Here is a 21,854-nt window from a genome sequence, read left to right on the forward strand (position 1 = left end):
CTTCCCCATCTTTAATTTGTATTAACTCTGTAACATATGTATAAGTACTTACTAAGACTTTAAATAAGTCATTGTGAACATTCTAAGAAAAAAGACTGCGTTAACAATGCAGAATTTCCATCCATGCCTGGGGCTTCTCACCACCTGCAAAATGGCCAGACCCAACTAGTTGAGGAGCTGCACTGGTCCTGGGCTAAGCACAGCCTTTGAGTGCCATTTATGATCGCAGAACCCTGTTACTTGTAGCTTTTAGACAATTCAAAGTTCAGAAAGCAGTTCACCTCCATCTAACACAGAGATTCTCCATTAAAGGTTGATATAAAAATTAATTAATTGCATGTTCACCTTTCCATCAGATCAATCAACTAATTGTCACAGAGGTTCAGCATGGGAATTGTTAATATGGCCTTGCTGATCTTGATCACAACTTGTAAGAATTCCGATGATGTCCATGGCTTGAAAGTCTAATTGCAGCCATTAACATTTCCAATTTTCAACATGTATTTAAGCAGAAAATGGAAGCAGAGAGTAGGAAATGGAGAAAAGAGGGAGAAAAATTAACACCAGGCTATTCATGCTGACTTATGTTTCTCTGTCCTTAGTAAGAAAACTCTTCCTATTTAGTCCTGTTTCTAGACAGAAGCTTGATTTTGTTATCTAGATATTTTCATACAAGCAGAAAGAAAATTGAAAAAGTCAGTGTTACTTAATTTGACCACAAAATTAATAGAGCACATATAGTGCTAGTTACATTTGTATTGACTCAGAACTTTCTATCTCAGATCTCTGGTGCCAGTTTAGCTGGAAACACCTCCACTGACACTGTCAGCATGAGCTGCTTTCACAATGGGAAATCCCAAAAAACATAAAAGTAAACAATTTAAAAAAATTTAAAAAAAAAAAAAAAGACAAACACTATGTATGAGGTATTTCTCATACCTGAAAAAAATACAAGTGCAGTAGGGGAAAACAAATGTGCAATGTTAATGTCAGCAACAGTGAAAAATTATGTCATAATTACATGGCAAGGCAAAGACATTGCTTCAGTGAAGTTTGCTGAATACCTGAAAATGAAACAAAAATAGGCCTAAGTAAAGGCATGACTCGTATTTGAGAACATTTAAAATACGTCCTGTGACAAATTGCTACATCTGCATGGACTCAAAGGTTGAAGCCAAAGCAAAACCTTACAAATTAGATCAGATAATATTTAGTTTTAAAAATATTGACAGCCTAGTTGCTTTCTGAAACAGATGCTTCAGGGCTGATAGGGTAAGTACACTCGTTAGTCATTTCAGGAAAGAACAGAAGCCTTCGTTTACTTACAAACACACTCTCTGGAAGTAAACCTGTAGGAAAGGAGACCTGTAAGAGTGGGTGTCCTTGGAGACCCAGCGCACACCTCCCTGATCACTCCTTCCCTCTTCTCCTTGTAGGGACGTTTCAGACTGCATTTAGTTTCTCCTAGATACTCAGTCTCTTAATCAGAAAACCAAATGATTTTTGATCATCTACTGACTTATGCAGCTGATGTTCTGTCTGGAGAAAGACCATCAGAAGAGTAGGACTAGCACTTCCAAGATCCTCTGAAGAGAGCCCCTGACATTGGACAAAAGCTAATCACAGAGGATAGAAACACTGAATGACGTGTAAGTACCAGCTTATCCATGAGTGCAGCTGTACCTCTGTTTTCGCCCTGCAAACTACAGCCAGACACAGGACATGTAATGTAAAAGCAACTGCAGAAGCACTACGGCTTCATAAAGATCCATATATTTCTTTCCTAGACACATTTCTTTGAAGAAGGTTTCTCCCAAATGGTTCCCCAGTGTGAACTGCGGTCAGACTACTTTGTCCAAGACATCTGTACAAACACACATACATAAAAAGCTCTGAGTTTTGTCTTGAAATGACCAATATTCCAATCCCTCTTCAAGGCCTATACATGAATATTTATCATCTGCCCTTTATTTATTTTGCAATTTAATTAACAATTGGGTGAAAACTTTTGAAGACAAAAGTAAACAGTGGTATCAGTGAACAGTTCACTTAACTGCACAAGCGGTTTAATGGCTCTCAAGATGCACTCTAGGTGCACTCTTAGAACTGCATTCCTTCTACATAATCTGCTTAAAGACAGAGAAACATTTTACTTCATACTTCTTAATAGACATGTGCTTAGTGAACTGCTTTAAAAGAGAAATCTCGCGCACAAAAAATACTAAAACACAGCAGAGTACTTAAAAAGAAAAAACACTTCCATGTGTCTAAATTACCAGCCTCACATTTAACAAAATAAAAAAAAAAAAAAAGAAAAAATGTGTACTTTACATTACGAGTAATATTAAATTACTTTAAAGATATTTGGAGTGTATATTTATCAAGTACCTCAACATAAGCAAACAACAGGAAATTTACATCTGAAATTCATTAATTCAAGTGCAAAGAAATTCCACAAGAAAGAAGTCCAGGCAGGCTAACCGAACCACAAGATATCCTGACAAATTCATGACATGGAGCTGCGGTACTTAGAAAAGCAGTGGATTTGCCACAGGGAATTAATCAGTTTGTACCCGGCTTCCCGCTGGGTTAATGTAAGCTAAATTATTATTTTGCTTAAATTTACACCCTTCTAAGTTGAAAAACATGTTCTTTTAGGATCTGTTTATTAGATAGTAAGAAGGCGTCTCTAATTTCAACCACTGCAGTGAAGAAAGCAAAGAACTTCATTTTTATTCTAGTTTTTCAAGGCACTGGAGAAATGGGGCACTAGAGTATCTATCTCATAGATAGAGACAGAACATAAATATGTACACACACACAAAATACAAAATTAGAATCAGTTTTAGGTTGTTGAGGTCTACTTTTTTAATAACTACCGAGAGAATACACCCAAAAGATGCAATAAGACAGCAGTACCTTCCTGAAGCACAAGAAAATGCAATCCGATCTTCATGCAAAAAGCACCCTCATAACACGCAACTCTAATTAATGTTGTATTTAATAATACACTGGCTAACAACAGTAACAAAGCATGCTTAATGAAGGTTTGTTTAGAACATGGCCCTCACTGCTGGCTCTGTATGTGCCCCTGTACTGCATGCAACCTCAATGCTTTTTCCTTTTTTGCCTTTGACAGCCAGTAACAAAAATCCTGCCTTCAGGACATTTCACAAATTACGTTTATTCTAGTGATGCAACGTTTGTAGTTTTGATACTGCTGAGGAGCTTCACAAAGAAGAGCTTTCTAAGAAACCATGTGAATGGTCAACAAATCCATCTCAGACAAATATATCACTCAAAGTTTGTATTTTTTTTTACTTCAGCTCAGAACTCAAACTCTCTCTTCAAATACATACTTCACCTCAGATGTGATGGATGGTTGCTGCTGTTAAGTCTCACCACTTGTAATCTTTAAGCATATGGAAATTCAGCAATTCTTGAAAAATACTCAGTAATTTAAAAATAATCTTAACAAAATACTGTTATTTTAAAAAAATACTTTTTTAAAGCATCTAAATTTTTCAATATGTAAATCGCTCTAGCGGTGCGAAGGAAATGTCTTTAATATACAATGCTGATAAGCAACAGAAACCTGAGTTCAAAATCTTGCTGCCTTAAAAGAAGCAACAGCTGCCACGCAGACGTAAGTGAGATTTAAGGGGGGGGAAACAACAAACAGACATAAAAAAAAGCACCCAGAACCTCCCTCCAAGCAGAGAACACCAAAAGTCTGCCTTGTGTATCTGTCATCAATTTACTAAAATGAAATTAATAGAAATAATACACAAATATTGTTCTTTTTTTTTCCCCCACTTTCATTTTTAAGGCACTTTTTAAAATCAAACTCCAGTTCTGCTACACTAATGCTTAATAAATGGAGGAAAATAATGAATTTACCTAAGAGTATTAAACAAAAGCATATAAAAGTAAATTAAACAACCACATGCGGTTTTTCTTTAAAAGAAGCAACAACTGCAATCAATATTAGGTCAAGTAAAATATCAAAAATAATGTAATTGGTTTTGAGATTGAATTTACTTACCTTGGCCCTCTGAGGGCAGTGTTACCTAACACACGATTAGAAGCATCAGCAGACTATTTGATTAAGTCAGTGGACCCCAGTAAATGTAAAGCACTTCTGTTAAATATTTACTTACTTCGGATTTCATTATAACAAATTTGCAATACAGTTCAAAGACATGGCAAAAAAATAGTTTTAAAAAACCTAAAATGTATACCTGTCCTCATGATTTATGTCCTTCAATCTAATGTAATTGTGTAATTATACATCCCACAGAAGATTTGACAATCTTACCGCACACAGAAAAACCTAAATACGACTGCGATTTTTCCTAACATGTCTCAGCATTTTAAAAGCTATTTTTATCATATACCCCCTCCCAAGTATTTGTCGGCAGTTCAAAGAAAAGCAGAAATTGGAACTAACGCTTTCCGATTCTGTCTTTTACACTGTGAGACAGTGATTATTTATTTATACTAACTGTTTTCCCACAGTTCCCAGTAATGCTAAATGACATTTTGAGCACATCTGTACTTACATTACACAAATGATTTTTTCCAGTCACAGCTGGGAAAATAAGAAACATTTCATGCTATACATGGGCATCGCCTTATACCACAGCTAAGCTTCCATTAAATTTCCCACAAAATGAGGAATTATGGTGAGAAACTTCAAGTGCCTTTCATTGCCCATGACACCACAACAAACCAGTGCAGATATAAAGACTGGTCAATTTATGCTCAGCTACTCAGATGTATGGCCAGAAACCCCTGAAAACCACACAGATGCTAAGATTTCAGGAACAGGCTGGCCAGGGAAGCGGTGGAGTCACCATTCCTGGAGGCATTTGAAAGACGTGTAGATGTGATGCTTAGGGACATGGCTTAGTGGTGGACTCGGCAGTGTTAGGATGATGGTTGGACTCTTAAAGGTCTTTTCCAACCTAAACAATTCTACAATTTTCTACGATTTTGCAGGAGGCAGCGAGCAGCCTCAGGAACAAGCTTCTAGAAGTTCCTCAGCGGAGCAAGGGGAGAGAGAGGAAAGCAGGGACAACTCTCTCCCCTCTGTGCCAGCTGAGCAGGCAAACGCAGGATCCCTCTTTCTGCAGCCATCGTGGGTCGTGATCACAGACAAGGGGCTCCTGCCTGTAACACAGGAGAGAGCTGCGGTCATCAGGCAGGGCGAAGCCACAGAGCGCCGCTCTGGTCTCAGCTCCCATCTCTGCACCCAAAGCAACAGCGAGGACCAAGCTCCTCAATGGAAAGTTTCTCCCTGCTCTTACCGTGGGGTTTTCTTCCTGCCAGGTTCTGAATGCAACCTACCAACGTGTTTCAGCCACGGGCTCACTAGGGTTCAAATAAGCGGCCGCCTTGTCTTGCTCATTACAACTATTGGCATGAATCACTGTCCCAGCCTGTATAAATGCAACAGTACTTCAGCCCCTGCTGTTTATTCAACCCTTTCCTGCTGCATTAATAGTCTTTTCTCTAAAATATCAAAAAAAAGAGAGGAAAATATTCAGTAACAGAGCGACATACCACTATTCAAATATAAATGCAGTTTTCAAACTGGGCATCTACAATATCCACACAAAATTACTGATGTGTTTTGGCATCTCATGGAAAACAAATGTTCACAGCACATACTCAATTTTCATATGCACAAAATGTTGCCCTTCTAAAAAACCATATCAGAAACACTGAGTTAGCTCACATATCGAACAAACTGACAATTGGCCTTTACCATGTCCATTTTGAGCCAATGGGAAGAAAAACTTGCCAGTTTCAACGTCACCCTTACTTCCCCTTCATTCTTGAAGGATAAGAATTAGAACAATAAATAAACGAAATAGAAGTTGATACTAGCACATGCTGTCTGGAATAGACCTGTGTTGCACAAGCATCCCTAAAGAACACAGGAGATCAATATTTTGTAAATATGCCTCCTATTCAGGAATGGAAATCCAAGTTCTATATCCTGGAAATATTTAGAGACTGCTCACATTTTCTAAATTTCTCACTTGCTTAAGGCTTTATAGCATCAAAGCCCCAAGTGCTGCACTATACAATTGCATCTCAAAGCAGTTTTATAATTTTTAATACCGTTAAAATGTATTTGTTGTAAATGAAAAAAAAAAATTTTAGAATAGTCTCAAATTTTTTATAGCTAAAAAACTTCCTGTTCTTAATACTTTTAAATATTTATTATTTTTTATGTAGGACTGTCAGCATCAAGTGTTACTTTGTATAACAAAAAGCATACGGCTATCCTTTCTTCTGTTTTTATCAAGTGCAAGCAGAGGAAAGGATCTTTTTCAGATTTTGAAAATATTTTAGGAGTAGGACAAGGATACAAACATTCATCTATAAATTACACTGAGTAAGTCAGCTACAGCACCAATAATTTAAATTCACATGCTTGGTACAAATGTATATATCAGATCAGGTGACTAAAATGTAAATGCTTTTTACATGTAGCTAGGCTGAACTAAACGTCTTCTTAGTATTCTCTACCTACAACATTTTATAAAAGAGCCAACTCCAGCTTACACAAGAAATCTCGAACTTTCTATTGTTTGCAAAAGAGTATGATAAGTTTGACGACAGCACTAGCATTCAGCTGAGTTGCTGCGACAGGTTAATGTGTTGTCAAAAATTATGTGACTTTCTCCTCTTAAAAGTGGTATATGTGCTAGTATGTTTTCACAAAGCCAACTGTCTCACTTTTAACACTGGCACTTTGCAACGATTTTAAAATAGCTCCTCTGAACTTTCCCCACGTCACTAGGTGAGCTCCCAGCCTTGGACCTTGCCAGGTGCCAAAAAGCTAGGTAGGAGCAGCATCATTCATCTATGTTTCTTCCTCAAGCACATTCCTGAAGTCAACCTTCCTGCTTTGCCATCTAGCCCACACCATTTGCAAAGAAAACATCCAAGATACACAGCAGCATTCCTCAAACTGCTGGAGTTGAAAGAAGAGCTCCATTGCTGCTGCACACAGCGCAAGAACTCCTTGGTTGCACGAAATGCTTCATGATATGCAGGAACGCAGCACTGCCCGGACTAACTTGGGCTTCACACTAGCAATTAAAGAACAGAGAAGTGAGCACAGTTCTGTGGAGAAGAATCAACAGCCCAACTCACAGGCGAAAAGTGACCCTCCATTTGCAGCACTGCTGACCTCTGTCCAGGCTCAGATGCAGAAATCAGTACTCGGGAAGGACACAGTCCTACCTGAATTTTCAGTTAAAATTAAGTTGACATAATTGAAAATTGACTTTTTCCATTCTGCCACAGTGATGATAAAAGGCGACACAAAATGCATCAGTAGTTACTGTTATCAACGATCTACAGACCCGACACTTACTAGACCTAAGATGTAAGACACAATAAAAAGGAGTTCCTTCACTTTCCTGAGAGCTTGGTGGAAAGAGGCGGTTAGATTCATTCAGATAAAACTTAAGTCATCCTGTGACTGGCCAAAAAACTCTGATATATACCAATAACGAGAAGACACGTCTGCGATCCACAGCCACAGTGCACCTCAACTACTATCTCATTTTCAATTTTTCAGCTCAACACAGATATCAGAATGTTAAATTTCACCTAATATTAGACAAGAAAATTCACTTCTTTAAAGTTTCCACTTCTGTCTTTAAAGTAAGAGATCACCTGGATAAGACAACGCTTTGATTTAGCCTTTCCGGGCTAACTTGATTTCCCTCTATGCTTGTATCCTTTTTCACATTTCTTTCACATTATTCTAGAAACTCAGCAGCAGCAGAAATCTCTGAACAGGATTTTAGTGAAAGAAAGAAAACTATATTCCTATAGTGATCCAAATTTATTTTATGTGCAACTGTCAAACAGGAAAATATGTTATGCGTGACCAGCTCCTTGCCTTTGGAGAAAGAATTGAAAATAAGATCAAGAGAAGGAGAAAATTAGTTGCTAATCTCATGCTAACCCCTAGCATTTACTTGTCTACTCTATAATACTAGATAATCGCCGATTGGCACTTTCTGCATAAGAAAAGCTCAGGATGCAATAGTAGGGGTATGCAACGTACCAGTCTTGAGGTAGACAAAGCTATGTAAGAACTTGTATAGCACCTGTCCACCAAATGTCTGAGACCGAAATAACTGCATTACTCTTTCTACTTCCACAAGTACCAAATTTATCAAGTTGTTGGGTGGGGTTTTTTTAAATCCACCACATGGAGAAATCAAAAGTTTCCTTCCTTACAAGAAAAGGCTCTTTTTAGGAATAAACAACAGAGGGAGGGAAGATATTAAACTCCTGAACTAATTAACAGAAGTAAAGGAGGCGGTGGGGGACAATGACAATTAATATGTACCCTCCTCCTAACCAAATCTCCACATACATTCATTCTGTATATGCACACACAACAGCAGCATCATAAACCGTCTCAAGTTCTTGCCATTATTCAGTTCGACATCTGCACATGTTTATGCGTCTCTCCAAACAACCTCTTGAACACCCTGCTGGAGCTGTCATTTTTTTCTTCTCCCTATCTGGCAGATGGCAAGTCAACAATCGGCATCAACAGCAGCCGAATATCTCCCCCCTCCATCCGACCCCCCTAAACAGACACAATAATAACTTCTTTGTGCTTCCCCACAATGCAGCTGCTTAAACCATTTCGCTACAAGGCTGCTTTGCCTTAATAAAAAAAAAAAAAAAAAAAAAAAATCCCTTCTGTCAAGTCTAAAAAGCAGCATAATGTTAAGCAAGCTAAAGCCACAGCACAGCTGCAAACGGGCAGACACATTGACAGCTCCTCCCTTAACAAAGCCCTGTGAATTGAAGGGGGTTCATCTGAGGCTCACACAGTAATTAGTATAAAAAAGTCCGACAGCCTCTATTATGCTAGGAAAAAAAAAACTGGACAGAACTGGGCTGCTGTTTTGCGTCAAGAGTTCTGCTGCAGAGTAGATAAATCATGTTGGGTTTTTTTCCTCTCTTTTTAAAGACAGTAATAAGGAGGATGAGAGAAGCTAATTTGAAAACTTGGACACAGTAATTGTACCATATGGTGAGCATTTATCCCTTCTGAAATACATGCTAACAGTCACTTACATGCACAGTGCTTTGTTTTACAGTTGTTATTCTCTCTACCATATTCATAAAATGGATCTGAATATCTGATACTCCAGAGAAGTTGTGTGTAATTAGCAGCAAAACTGTCTGAGCTTAATATATTGGCCTACCATAGCAATCTAGTTAATTGCAGAAAAACCCATGCTCCCAGATTTAAATAGTGTCCACTTCAAGGATTTTTTATTTCTCTCAAACTGGCTAAATATCACATATAATAAAGTTCAGAGAAGTAATTTATTGACAGTAATACTCCTTGATACGGTTGGCTCTAAAACACATGAACGGAATGCATTTTCCTTTTCATCCACACAGTATAGAGGAATTAATTCAAGAACCATTTAACAGTAAGCACAAAACATTTCCGTTTCATCACGCCTGGGAAAGGAACTGCTCCCTAAACTTAGAGGTGAAACTGAACTTCAGCACAGGGCGTGGGAGGGAGACAAAGACTTCAAGCCGATTCCCCCACATCCCACCCTCATTTTCTTCCTGGGTCATATTTTGCAGCGTTTTTATTAGCAATCCAAATGCTTCATTCATATGGACCTTCAAAATTTGGGAAATACACCATCCAACCCTCAGTGTCTCCTTGCCCTATACCACATACTCGTAGATTTTCAACCTGCTTATGCTCCCAAATCATCCTGGAATCACAGAAGATATGGAACGAGTTAAGTGAAGCTGAGAAAATGAAGCCTTCAATAAATAAACACAATAGTTAAACAGCAAAATTATTAAATCTTAGAGGTACTGCTTACAAAAAATAAGATGTAATGAACTTCCAAGCAAGGAAAATAAACCTCAAGCAAAACAGAAGATGAAAATTTGGTGAAAAATAAAACAGACGTAAAATGAAGTCTGCAACTGAGGGCAATGGTATTTTGCAAAGAACCGGACTGGTTTCTTTCTATGAGTCTTTATGTCAGAAGACAACAGACAAATACTTTCACTGTATCTAGATCAAAGAGGAGCTATTGGAGGGGAGTGCTAGGTTCTAAAGAGTCACAGAACTAGGCAGAACACATCCACACTTAGTAAGAAATTGTAAGTGAGGTGAATACTACTAGCAAAAGCTGACTATCCCTCACTGATGACAGTTAAGCTGAAAGATCGTAAGTGGAGAATTACACTGCACACCTTCAAGAAGAACCAAAAAAGGTTTAAAGAAAAAACAAAACCAACAAACAAACAAACACCTTTAAAATTTCCAGTCACTTGGCTGGATGTTAATTGAAGAACACTGTTTATAATTCTGTTTTTAATCATATGCTTAAACAATGTTGACAAACCAAACCAAGGCAGCACTGCCTTTGATTAGAAAAGTCATGCCCATCATACGTATGGGGTTTCTTTAAAAATGTCAAGAAAATACAATGGATAAAGACTGTCACACAATTTATTTCAACTTTTAAAAAGTTTTTAATAAGTTTAAGGAAACAGTAGTTGTGTGGACAAAAAAAATGTTGTGTGATGAAACAGAACAGAAAGAGGAAACTGGGTAAAAGTAAGAGAGCAAAATAGGATTACGTGGTCAAATTTTAATCTGTGATGCTCTGCAGTTCTCTGTCGGGAATGCTTTTATAGTTAATAAATACAACAACGATGTAGGATCACTGCTGCATATACTGGAAGACAGTAAAGCTATTCAAGTTTATTAAGAATGTGAAGAATTTCAGAGTGGCACAGATATGTCAGTGAGCTGAGAAACATCAGATGAAATAGGGTGAAGAATTACCTGAATTAATAAACAATTACAAGAATAACCTGAAATGTTCATACACTGTGTTTAGTTTTAAACTAAGCACTACAGAACAAAAGATTTTATCATTTGTAAAGTTATGGTTTCAGGAACACTGAAAATTTTATTATTCCATGTCAAATAAATTATAGTCTTACTAGTGATATTTAAAAAAAAATAATAAGAACAAGAACAGAAGGGCTTTGGAGACAAAATACACAAAAACCCACCAAATAACCAGAGTTAGAGAGAAGCAGAGTGAAGAGATACAGACTAGATTAGGCTTCGGTTTCACAGGAAGGACTATGGCAAAAGGATTTAATGACACAAATGGCCAACAGTAGAATATCACTCACGGGAACGCATTTTCAGAAGAGTTCGGGAACAGATTTTCAAATATTGAGGATCTACAGTCCTAGATGGATTCTGTAAGATCACGGCTCAAGTCACAGCTTGCACCGTGGCAATGCCATCCCACCAGTTCAGCCCCCAGCACCCACTGGCACCTTTAGAAAAAGCCACCCCTCCTCGAATGCTGTGAAACACCTCCAAACCTGCGTGAGCGCTTCTTAAGAAACAAAAATCTCACACTCAGGAAGCTGGGGAAAACATTCAACATCGGCAGGTCCTCCCTTGAATTGCTATGCAATTTTGTTCAAGCACAAGGCAGGTACCGACAGCACATGGAAGTCCCAGTCCTTGGCCACGTTGGGTCACCTTAAGCACGCTCTGCCACCAGCCCAGCACGCCTGGGGAGGAGAGGGACGCTTACGCGGGAAGCTGTGTCCCGCTCCTCTGTGCCAGCACCGGCATCCACGCAGCACAGGCAGCTCTACAGAATGGTCTAACTGAAAACGCACCCCAGCACCTCAGTTCAGACCAGATCACAAAAACAATCTCAGCTCACCATACAGCCAGTATCAGCACAAAGGAGAGACAGGGAATAATTGGCTGGGGGCGACAAAGATGAAGGGAAGAAGGGGCATCAGCATGAACCAATGGAAGTTTTGCTACTCGTTAGGGGGACTGGTGGTCTACCTTGTGAATGCAATTCCAGTTTTCCAGTTGAGCTAGAATATCACATGTAAGTGATTCAGGTTTCTAATATCAGCTGCATTTCTAAGCAACGACGTTTCTGAAACAGTATTAAACCAAACAATTTCCCCTAATACAATTTCATTTTCTCTAAAGTATACTTTAACACGTGTCAGAATGTCTTCACATTTTCTTTACATATGTACACAGAAATTCTAGACTAAAAAAAAATGTAAACTCTAAGTAATATGTTTAAATCTCTGTACTCTGGTAAATTAAAAAAAAATCACTTAAAAGTCACAAATACTTTGATACATACTTGTGAGAGTAACTATTACAAATTAATGATATTAACAAAATCTTAGCAACACAGAGATTCCAATATAAATTGATATTTTGAATTTAGCCGTGCAATACTTGCCATGCTAGAAGCAGCGCTAAGAAAAACAATTCAGTTGGGAAAAATATTTTCTTAACTTCACAGACTATAAAATAATAGAAGTTAAAAAAAACAAGAAATAAAAAGCTTCAAGTCTTTAACCTCAGGATTCTACATATTTCTAAAATATTTCACTTCCTTAAAACGAGTAAAACTGTTCATAACACTCACATAAGAGTCATAATACAGTTCAATTTTAATACACATATTTTACAGTATTTTATCCTGCATGCTTTTATTAAATTACAACTGTAATAAATATTCAGGCAAGTGAGGTGTTAGAAAGTCTTTTGCTGCAAGTTTTTTGAGAACTTCGAGTTAAAAAAAAGCTTGACTGATAAGCAGAAATGCAAAATTACTGACCCTGCAATTTTACTAGTACAAAATTTTGCCTCATTTTTAGTCACTTCAAAAACTTTTAAAACAGAGCTAAAAATTATGAAGCCTGAAATTTCAGTAACAAGATGGAACTGAAAGATGATCGACTTGGATAAAACATTGCAATTTATCTATCCAAACTCAGGATGGGGTTTGTAATTGTTTTTCCACTAACAGACACACATTTTGTGGTTTCTTTGCTATGAACATATATTTTTTCCTAATTTCAATTTTTAAAAAGTTTTTAATGACTTACCTTCTAAAATAGTTTTGATATAAAAAGAAGTCTAATAAATTATGACCTTAAATAGGCCCCAGCAAACTCTGCAACTATTTTATTCAATGCAGAAGTCAAATTTCATATAAGAGAAAACACTGTTAATCTCCTACTACATCTGGCCTTTCTGAATTCTGATTTTATGTACCATAATTAACTAGCACCAAATATTTAACATTTCTGACACCAAAATAATAGGGACCAATAAGGAACCGTAATTTTCAGAAAAATATATTTGCATTGCTATTGAATTATCTAAAGAAATCTGATATGGTTTTAGTGGACTTTTTGCCTCTAGAAAGTAAACAGCGTAATTTTCTATTTAATAAAAACAAAATGGAAACTGACTTACAACACTGACTTCAAAATCCTTGTGAAAGTCTGTACTGGTGATGTCACAAATGCTGTCACATCTGAGCAGGTATTGTCTGTAGAAGGTTCAGAAATTTCCATTTTAATCAAAACATTTATTAGAGGTAGCTGTGTCGTTTGTTTTTAATGTATTACATAATTCCGTAAGAATCACGGTTGCAACCCTCTTGAAAAATAATAAATTAGGTAAGCGGCTGAAATATAAGGATCTGATTTGTAATTGAGGTAGAAACCCATGTAACGGTGAGGGGAAAGTCATACTTTATGCTTTTAATAATGATTTTTGCATAACACTGAGGCAACACTCACATTTTCCTCAGAGTACTGAAATGCCAGTGATAAGGTACAGAAAACAGAGTTTCTCCAAGCTCGCAGTTATTTTCAAATTCTTTTAATGTGATACTTTGAAGCCATGTATTATCTTCCATTTCTCCTCTCTGCAAAAAACTAACTACTGAACAATTATTTCTCTTATGTCAAGAAATGCTCACATCACTGGTCCAAATCCCAGCAACAGAGATGGGAACACTTGCTCGCTTAGATGCAAGCTGTCTGAAAAAACTCTCTTCCTACTCTCCTTTTGCCCTGTGCAATTTGGGAGCGTGACACTGCCAAAAGGACCATCCTGTACTGTGGGAAAGGATTTGAGCCGTGTAGGTGCCTGAAGAGCTCTTAAATATTCATCTTCCTATTTAGACCATTTATAGCACAGCTACTTACATATCGATGTTTCTTTTGATGTAAGTCATTTACATTGTGTAATCATTTCTGTATGTCCCCAGGAAAGACAACCAAACAAAGAAATAGGTCTTTCCACTAAAAACTTAACGGTGAGAAAAATAAAATCAGGTACCAAACTTATCAAAACATCTTTTAAAATTTCACACCTGTGACAATAAGAACTGAAACAAACGACAATAAAATAAAGCTAAGCTTTTATTTTGAATTCCAAAGAGAAAGAAAAAAATAATCCCATGCCAGAATGAGGTATGAGGACATATGGGCAGTCTATCACCTGACTCCCAAACAGCAGTACTAAAGCTGACACATGTTTGTTAATCCCGAGAGGTAAAATGCTGCTTTGTCTTCCAGGGGTCATGCTGCAGATGAGTGCCCGTTTTGATGCTGATGCATTTTTCCATGCTGACGTTCCCCAGGGAATTTGAGTTCCCCATTGGGGAGAAGCGACACAAATTTTTCATCCCCTCTAAGAATCTTCCATATTTTTGTTTACCAAGTGTGCACGTAAGAACAGCAAGCATCGGCAGCACAGCTGAAACAGTTTTAACAAAAGCTTTTCTCCTGGATATCCACAGTCTAATTTAGTTAAATTTTATACGAAGACTACTTAGTTTTCAGCGACAGTTTGATCTTGTACCAACAGATCACAGTTTGATAGAGCATGACTGAAATTTAGTGACATGATTATAGGTTACAGACAGCAAACCCTCTTCAGGCAGTCTGAGATGATTAAGGGGAAGAACGTTTCCCAGAGATCCGGCCATTCTCTAACACACTTTTTATCTTCATGTAGGGCAGAATAAGGTGAGGTCAAGGGAACAATGATCAGAAAGCTATAGACACACTCTAGTCCTCTACCAGTTTCTCATTCTCTTGAAATAAGTCTGTTTACAGACTTCTTTAGCTCCAACAAAACCTCTCAGAGAATTCCAGGTGCAATTCCTCGTTATACCTCAGCTGATCTGTCTAAGGAGAAACCTTGCCTGCTCCTCCTCTCAGTCCTGCAAGTCCAGTGGTCTTCCTTGTCTGATCTGCCACTTGCACAGCTCATCAGTCCAATAGGGGGGAAAAAAGGAGGTGGGAGGGACAGTTGGAGGAGGAGGGGGCAGAAAAAGGCAGGAACTGGACTGTTCTGCAAGCCAGACAACTGATCCTAGCTGGCAAGTCATATTCTTGCTAAATCCATCACAAGGTGGCAAAGGGAATACGTCCTGGGCAGGGTCTATCTGAACCTCCTTCTTCATTGGCAGCATACCATTAGATCTGATTGGGTACTAAAAGAAAACATCCTCTGGATACTGTTTTCAAAACTTCCCTCTCTCCCTGACACACAGGTCATCTGGTTATGTGACTGACAAGTGGGAGGGCTGCACATGTATCTATTGGTTATTGTACAAACACCAAAGCAGGCAACAGCTTCTTGTTGCAGCCCCTGTTTGTAACAGGATGGTCGTGCTGCCTGGTTGCATTCCTGGTACTCATCTGCTCTTCAGGTGACAGTGCAGAAATAGTAATGCTCCTGCCTTTATTTAAGGAGGAAATTCAACAGTGACTTACACAATATTTTCAATACCCTCTCTCCGTGTCTCTGCTACCACAAACACAACATTTTTATTCTTAACCGAGCAACACTCCAGACACTAGAGAAAGTGTCATTACAGCATCTTTAAGCCCCTCCATTTACTTAACACATCAACACAATATTACAAAATTACTTGATTACCGTGAATCAATACTTTCACATAGAAAAGCGTAAAAGACTAATGGGCTTAATTTAATGTAATGAGACAACAAAAATACAAAGCAAAAGAAGTATGTGGACACTCCACATTGAATAAGAAAGCTCTAACTTTCCACGATAAGGAGTACTAAAGTGCCAAATTGGTGGCAACAGTAGTACCCAGCTCAGAAACTCTATGAAACACACTACGAATTACAGTAATTGCATCTCCTAATATCCATACAGTGTTTTTCAAACAGCATGTCAGTAGGAATCTCAGCAAAAAGCAATTGGAATTTTATTGTTTCATTTGAATAACACTCTGAGCAAGTCTGGGACAAATTCTCAACAAGTTGACATTTCATTGCTAATCTGAGTATCTCATGTGTGTATCCATATAGGACACTTCGTGATTTTTAGTTCATACTATCATATATTTGAAGACAAAAAGGAACGCCTCCTCATTTCAGTATCACCTTTTGAAGGAAACAGGCCACAGAATTTTCCCCTAGTATGCATATACTGGTAAAAAACTATTCCATGTTTCAGTGCCTACCTTCCAAAATGCACTCTTTCCTTTTCTGAGGGTATCAAGACTCTCTCCTTAGTATTTTTCAATCTTTCTCTTAGTCACCCTCATTTTGGTTCCGACTACATCTAGATTCTACATCCAGTTACATAGCTCCATTACTCCTTAAATTGCTACATTAAAGAGCTCTTTACATTTCCACATCAAGGTTATTTCTCAGGGGAAGGCAACCCCGCACCCCTCAATATCCACACAGGTTCTCAGAATGTTCTAAGGAAGTCCTCTCCAATGGTGAAAACATTACCATTTTTCTCCTCTACTATTTCTCTACGATGTCGATATTCATCTTAATGTTAAATATTAACAGAGAAACTGGAATTGAACTAATTATTCTCATCTCCCTATGCTAATTTACTTCTCTGTATTCTTACTCTGCATCTCGAGAGGTGAGGAAACCATTTTGTACAGAACTTGACTTCAGAAACTCTGAAGAACTACAAGGATTAAAGAACCCAAACCCCTTTATTTAACTTAGTCGGCTCCACACCCTAACATTGTCCAGCAGAAACACAAAACCATAAATACCATGAGAAGTGCTGTGTGTTATACTCTAGACAAGTTGGCTGGGTTTTTTTTAGTAACCTTTTCTAGACTATTTCAAAGCAGTCCACAGATCCCCCTGTAACTGTAAACAGGATGGAAACTAGTATCATTACTTTTAACTACTATTAACTCATTATTTAAAATAAAGCTACTTTTCTAGTGGAAGATTTCTCCATCTCCCAGGAATCTGAATACTTCAGGAGGAGGTTTAGCAATGGAGTCGAAGAAAACTGCCCAAGTAAATCTGATAGGCAAATATTCAACACCAATAGAAAAATACATGCAAAAAATAAGAAAAAGAGTGTAAAAAAAACAAACGTAAAGGACCAGCTCAAAAGACTTTACATACAGGTAGAAGGCTACTGAAAATACTCTTAAGGCAACGAAAAAAAGAAAATAAAGTCATTCTCCCTTCCTTTCCCTCTCCCCTGCCAAAATCCATCTGGATGTCCTAATGGAAAAGTTTTAAAAAAAAGGTGATTAGAGGAAAAAGGTCAGTATTAATAATTAAAAACTTGCTCAAATAAGGAGAAAGAAAAGATGTCAGGGCAAAGTGAAAAGAAAATGTGTTTGTCAAGGTTCCTCTCCCAAATATAATTTAGAAAAAAAATAAAGAAATTAAGTCACCATAGGATTGGAGAAGAGGTTCTAATACAGTCTGAAACTTGGGTAAGGAGGTTGAAACAAAGAAAGTAAGAGAGCTAGAAAAGAGTTTCAAGAGCTTCTTGCAAATGATGCTCATCATCCAACCCAGGAAGCCAGACAAGGAATCAGCAGGACTGCTCAATAACAAAAGCACAGAAAGGGAACTCAAGGATACTACGGCCACAGCAGAGAAGCCCTAGGAATTATTTGCCCCGGTTTTTATGGCTAGACGGCACTGGAAAGATATCCAAAACCAGTCCATTCCCTGTAGCAGACAAGTGAAAGCTAGATGATTCGATGCAAACATGTAGGAATTACTAGCTGTCAGCAAGTCACCAAGACTGGATGACAGTCAGCCAGAAGTGCTGAAGGAACCAAAATGTGAAAGCACAAAAGTGCTGGCCAAGGAGCACAACCCATCGCTATGGATGGTCACACACCCCAAAAAACAAGAGATTGCCAAGACAACTTCAAACAAAAAAAGAGATTCTAGAAAGGATCCCAGAAACTAGAATCACAGAATCACAGAATGTTTGGGGCTGGAAGGGACCTCTAGAGACCATCTAGTCCAACCCCCCTGCCAGAGCAGGATCCCCTAGGGCAGGGCACACAGGAACGCATCCAGGTGGGTTTTGAAAGTCTTCACAGAAAGAGACTCCACAACCTCTCTGGGCAGCCTGTGCCAGTGCTCTGTCACCCTCAGAGTGAAGAAGTTTTTCCTCACACTGAGGTGGAACTTTCTATGCTCTAACTTAAACCTGTTATTTCTTGTTCTATTGCTGGGTACCACACTGAGAAGAGATTGTCTGCTTGTTGACGCCCACCCCTTAGATACTTATATACATTAATAAGATCCCCTCTCAGCCATCTCCTTTCGAGGAGTCTGACTTCTGCTTCTGGCAACTCACTAGTGTCTAAAACATAAGATCACAGAGCACATGAGACGACATGGATCTGTTGGGAAAGAGCCATCACGGCTGCTGTGAAGAGAAAGCCTGCCTCACAAACCTGCTGGGAGTTCTACAAGGGAGGTAATAAACATGAGGGGGAAGGGCATCCAGTAGGCATAATGTGATTGTCAAGGTTCCTCCCCAAATACAATTAAAGAAATTCAAGAAATTAAGTTGCCACAGGATTGGAAAAGAGATTCTTTGCACAGTCTGAAAGTTCAGTAAGGAAGAGGAAACAAATCATAAGGCTTAATGGTCACTTTATAGCATAAGAAAGAAAGTCAGAAGGTCCCTCAGGGATCCATGCTGGAATCATTTTTATATGACATAGAATCATAGAATCATAGAATGGCATAAGCTGGAAGGGACCTTAGAGATCATCTAGTCCAACCTCCCTGTTGTGGGCAGGGACGTCACCTCTCGACTAGACCAGGCAACACATGGGGACTGAGCGAGAATCGAACCCGCAACCTCGGTGTCGGTCATTGTTGTCAGCACCACGCTCAAACCACTGAGCTAACTGGCATCTTCATCAATGTCCTGGACAGTGGTGTGATGCATGAAATCTTACAGTTTACAGATGATATTACACTGTTGTTGATAGTCAAATGCCATGTCTATGGCACAGCAAAACAAAACTGAGAGGGTAAAGATAACAAATTAACGTTGGATACATAAATGTGAGGTAATGTATCTAGGAAAAAAAAAAAATCTAAACTATGCCTCCCAATGTTTACCTAAGAACCACAAATTATAGTTTAGTTGAGTCCTGGGTTCACCACTCACTGTTCCATGTAATCATGAGTTCGTGTACAGGAGCAGCCAATAAAAAAAACCCAACAAACACAAACAAAAGTTGGGCATGTCAGAAAGGATACTGAGAACAAAAGAAAGAACGTCATTGTCATTCTGCAGTGTCCACGTCTTCGTTACCCTGCGCAGTCTTGTCTCCACATCTCAGGAAGAATGTAGCAAAAATACAGACAAGGGCAACCAAAATGATCCAGGGGATGAAGTAAACGTCTTTTCTACGAGAGGATGAAAAGGCAGGGGCTCTTTAGTCCGGAGAGAAGGAGGTTGAGATTTACAGAATCTTGAAGGCAGTAGTTACATGCAGAACTGCTGTTCACCAAAAACCACAATATAATAGTTTGGCCACTTGGTAAAACAGTTTCATAAACTAGAAGGATCATACAGAAATACACCACTTAACTTTACTAGTACAGCAGTTCCGGACACTGGGTAAGTGCAAGGGGAACGAAAAGCAAGAAGACAACCAAACCTACAAGCTCTCCCTAAACAGCATCTCCTTTGCCATGGCTGCAGACAGAACACTGGGTTAGATGGGCCACGGGTACAACCCAGTAGGCTATTTCTTGTGTTATGCTTGTTTGAAAAAATGTTTTCACAGCTGTAAGTCAACTGCCTTGCAATTATTGAAAACCGTAATTTCTGTTGCCTCTCTGCTCTACACATGAAGTACAGATTATATTATCATTTCTCTTTTCTTATTTAGCCTCAGCAACTGCAATCCATTCTACCTACACTCACAGGTCACACTCCTCAAATCGCTGATCACTCTAACTGCCGGTCGCTGTATATAGTCTTTATCTGTGATACAGTTGTCCATCTAAGACCTTAAATGCTCAACGGAGCAAAAAGATGCACCTATTACTACTGTTTATGCATGTCTGTGTTTGCCTTCCTCACAACAGAGAGATAAAATACCTAGTTTGTGATCCACAGTACCTGCTAGACTTTTTTCCGAAGAGCTACTTACCTAGCCACTGGTTCTCCATTCATTTCTTTGTAGAATAGATCATTCATTCCAAACTTGCTCCCCCTGAGCATCTTCCAGCTCTTCATATACCACATCTTGATGTTACAGATACCATTCTAAATTCTAATCCCATCCTCTAGCACACTTGCAGTCGTTTTCATTTTGAAGACGCCTCAAAACATTAATGACCATCCTCTTTTCCATTGCTCACTTCAGAGATGAAAGGCCTGCCTAGGCAGAAGTCAGGAAATAGCCTAACAAAATGCTACTTCCATTTTGATACGAAACCTTTAATAATTACCCAAAATAGCTTTCTAACAGTTTTGCTCTCAAAAACAAATGTTACATTTTTTTCATGTAATCTATGTGTCTCCTGCTCCTCATGAAAATACTATTCAGAGAGTATCAGAAGGCTGCCCATGGTGCAACATCCAAAGCTTCTCTCCTATACAGACTACCACCTTGTCAATAAAAGGAAATTTGAAACATTGATACAGTTTAACCTTGCCAAGTCCACAGTGACTCATCTCATTTTCTAGATGCTCATAAATAGTCTACTTGTTCTAGCATTCTCCCTAAAGTTAAATCGATGTCAAGCATTTAGTCACATTAAACCATATTTTGTTTGAACATAAAAGACATGAAAAGCAATCCAGATAATTTTCTCAGTCTTATTTATTACATTACAGTCTATGTTATCCATAAATTCTAACATCAATTATTTTGCATTTGTTTTCTAAATTATTGAACCTGTCAAATAGAGTCAGTCGTAGAAATGAATACTGCAGAATACAAGAAGTGCATCATCACACGCATTCATTTTTAGACACACCTTCCAGTTTGACTTTGCATGAAATAGGAAGGGGGGAAAAATGGAATCCAGCTTAGTCTCATAAAATTATGAAGGAAGAAAAAAAGAATCCAGCTTAGTCTCAAAAGAAGCAAAGGATTTATTAAAGGTCTTACTCCTTTGTGTACAGCAGGCCACATGACCAATCTTCAACTCTGACATTAACACGACATAGTAAGAGTGTTCCAGAATAATAGCATAATTAACTCAAAATGCCTACTGCAAATATAAAAGAAAAACACCTTCAAATATTCAACAAATAGCACCTTGCCACGACTATTGTTATCTGCTGCTGCCAATCAGTATTGTTATGGTTGTACAAAGACTCCAGTGCACCAGACTGTCGCTAATTATGTATATTCAAGTGATTAGCAAGCACTTGTTGCCTCGTTCACACCACCCTCCAAACAGCAGCCTTTGAGAGGAGAATAGACTGCAAATTTATTGAGAGAACACTGTTAATCCTTTGGGGAGAATGTAAATGTAAACAGGACTACTCTACATCAAGGTGCTTTGACAACAAAAATCATCTGCATAAACACATGCTCAACAACAAACAGGTGTTCTATTTCACAACTAGCGCCCATTTGATGCTTTCAAGTAAGCATTATGCACAAACTGTTAGAAGTACTTTGAAACCAGCTGCAATT

General features: G+C 38.3%; 1 protein-coding gene across 1 annotated transcript in view; it reads right to left on the reverse strand.

Moving 5' to 3' along the window:
• The window catches only part of LOC104281165 (RAC-gamma serine/threonine-protein kinase), a 132,296-nt gene that overhangs the window by 66,734 nt on the left and 43,708 nt on the right, over window positions 1-21,854 (reverse strand). The window lies entirely within an intron of this gene.

This window comes from Apaloderma vittatum, unplaced genomic scaffold, assembly GCF_000703405.1.
Source record: "Apaloderma vittatum isolate BGI_N311 unplaced genomic scaffold, ASM70340v1 scaffold120, whole genome shotgun sequence".
NCBI lineage: Eukaryota > Metazoa > Chordata > Aves > Trogoniformes > Trogonidae > Apaloderma > Apaloderma vittatum.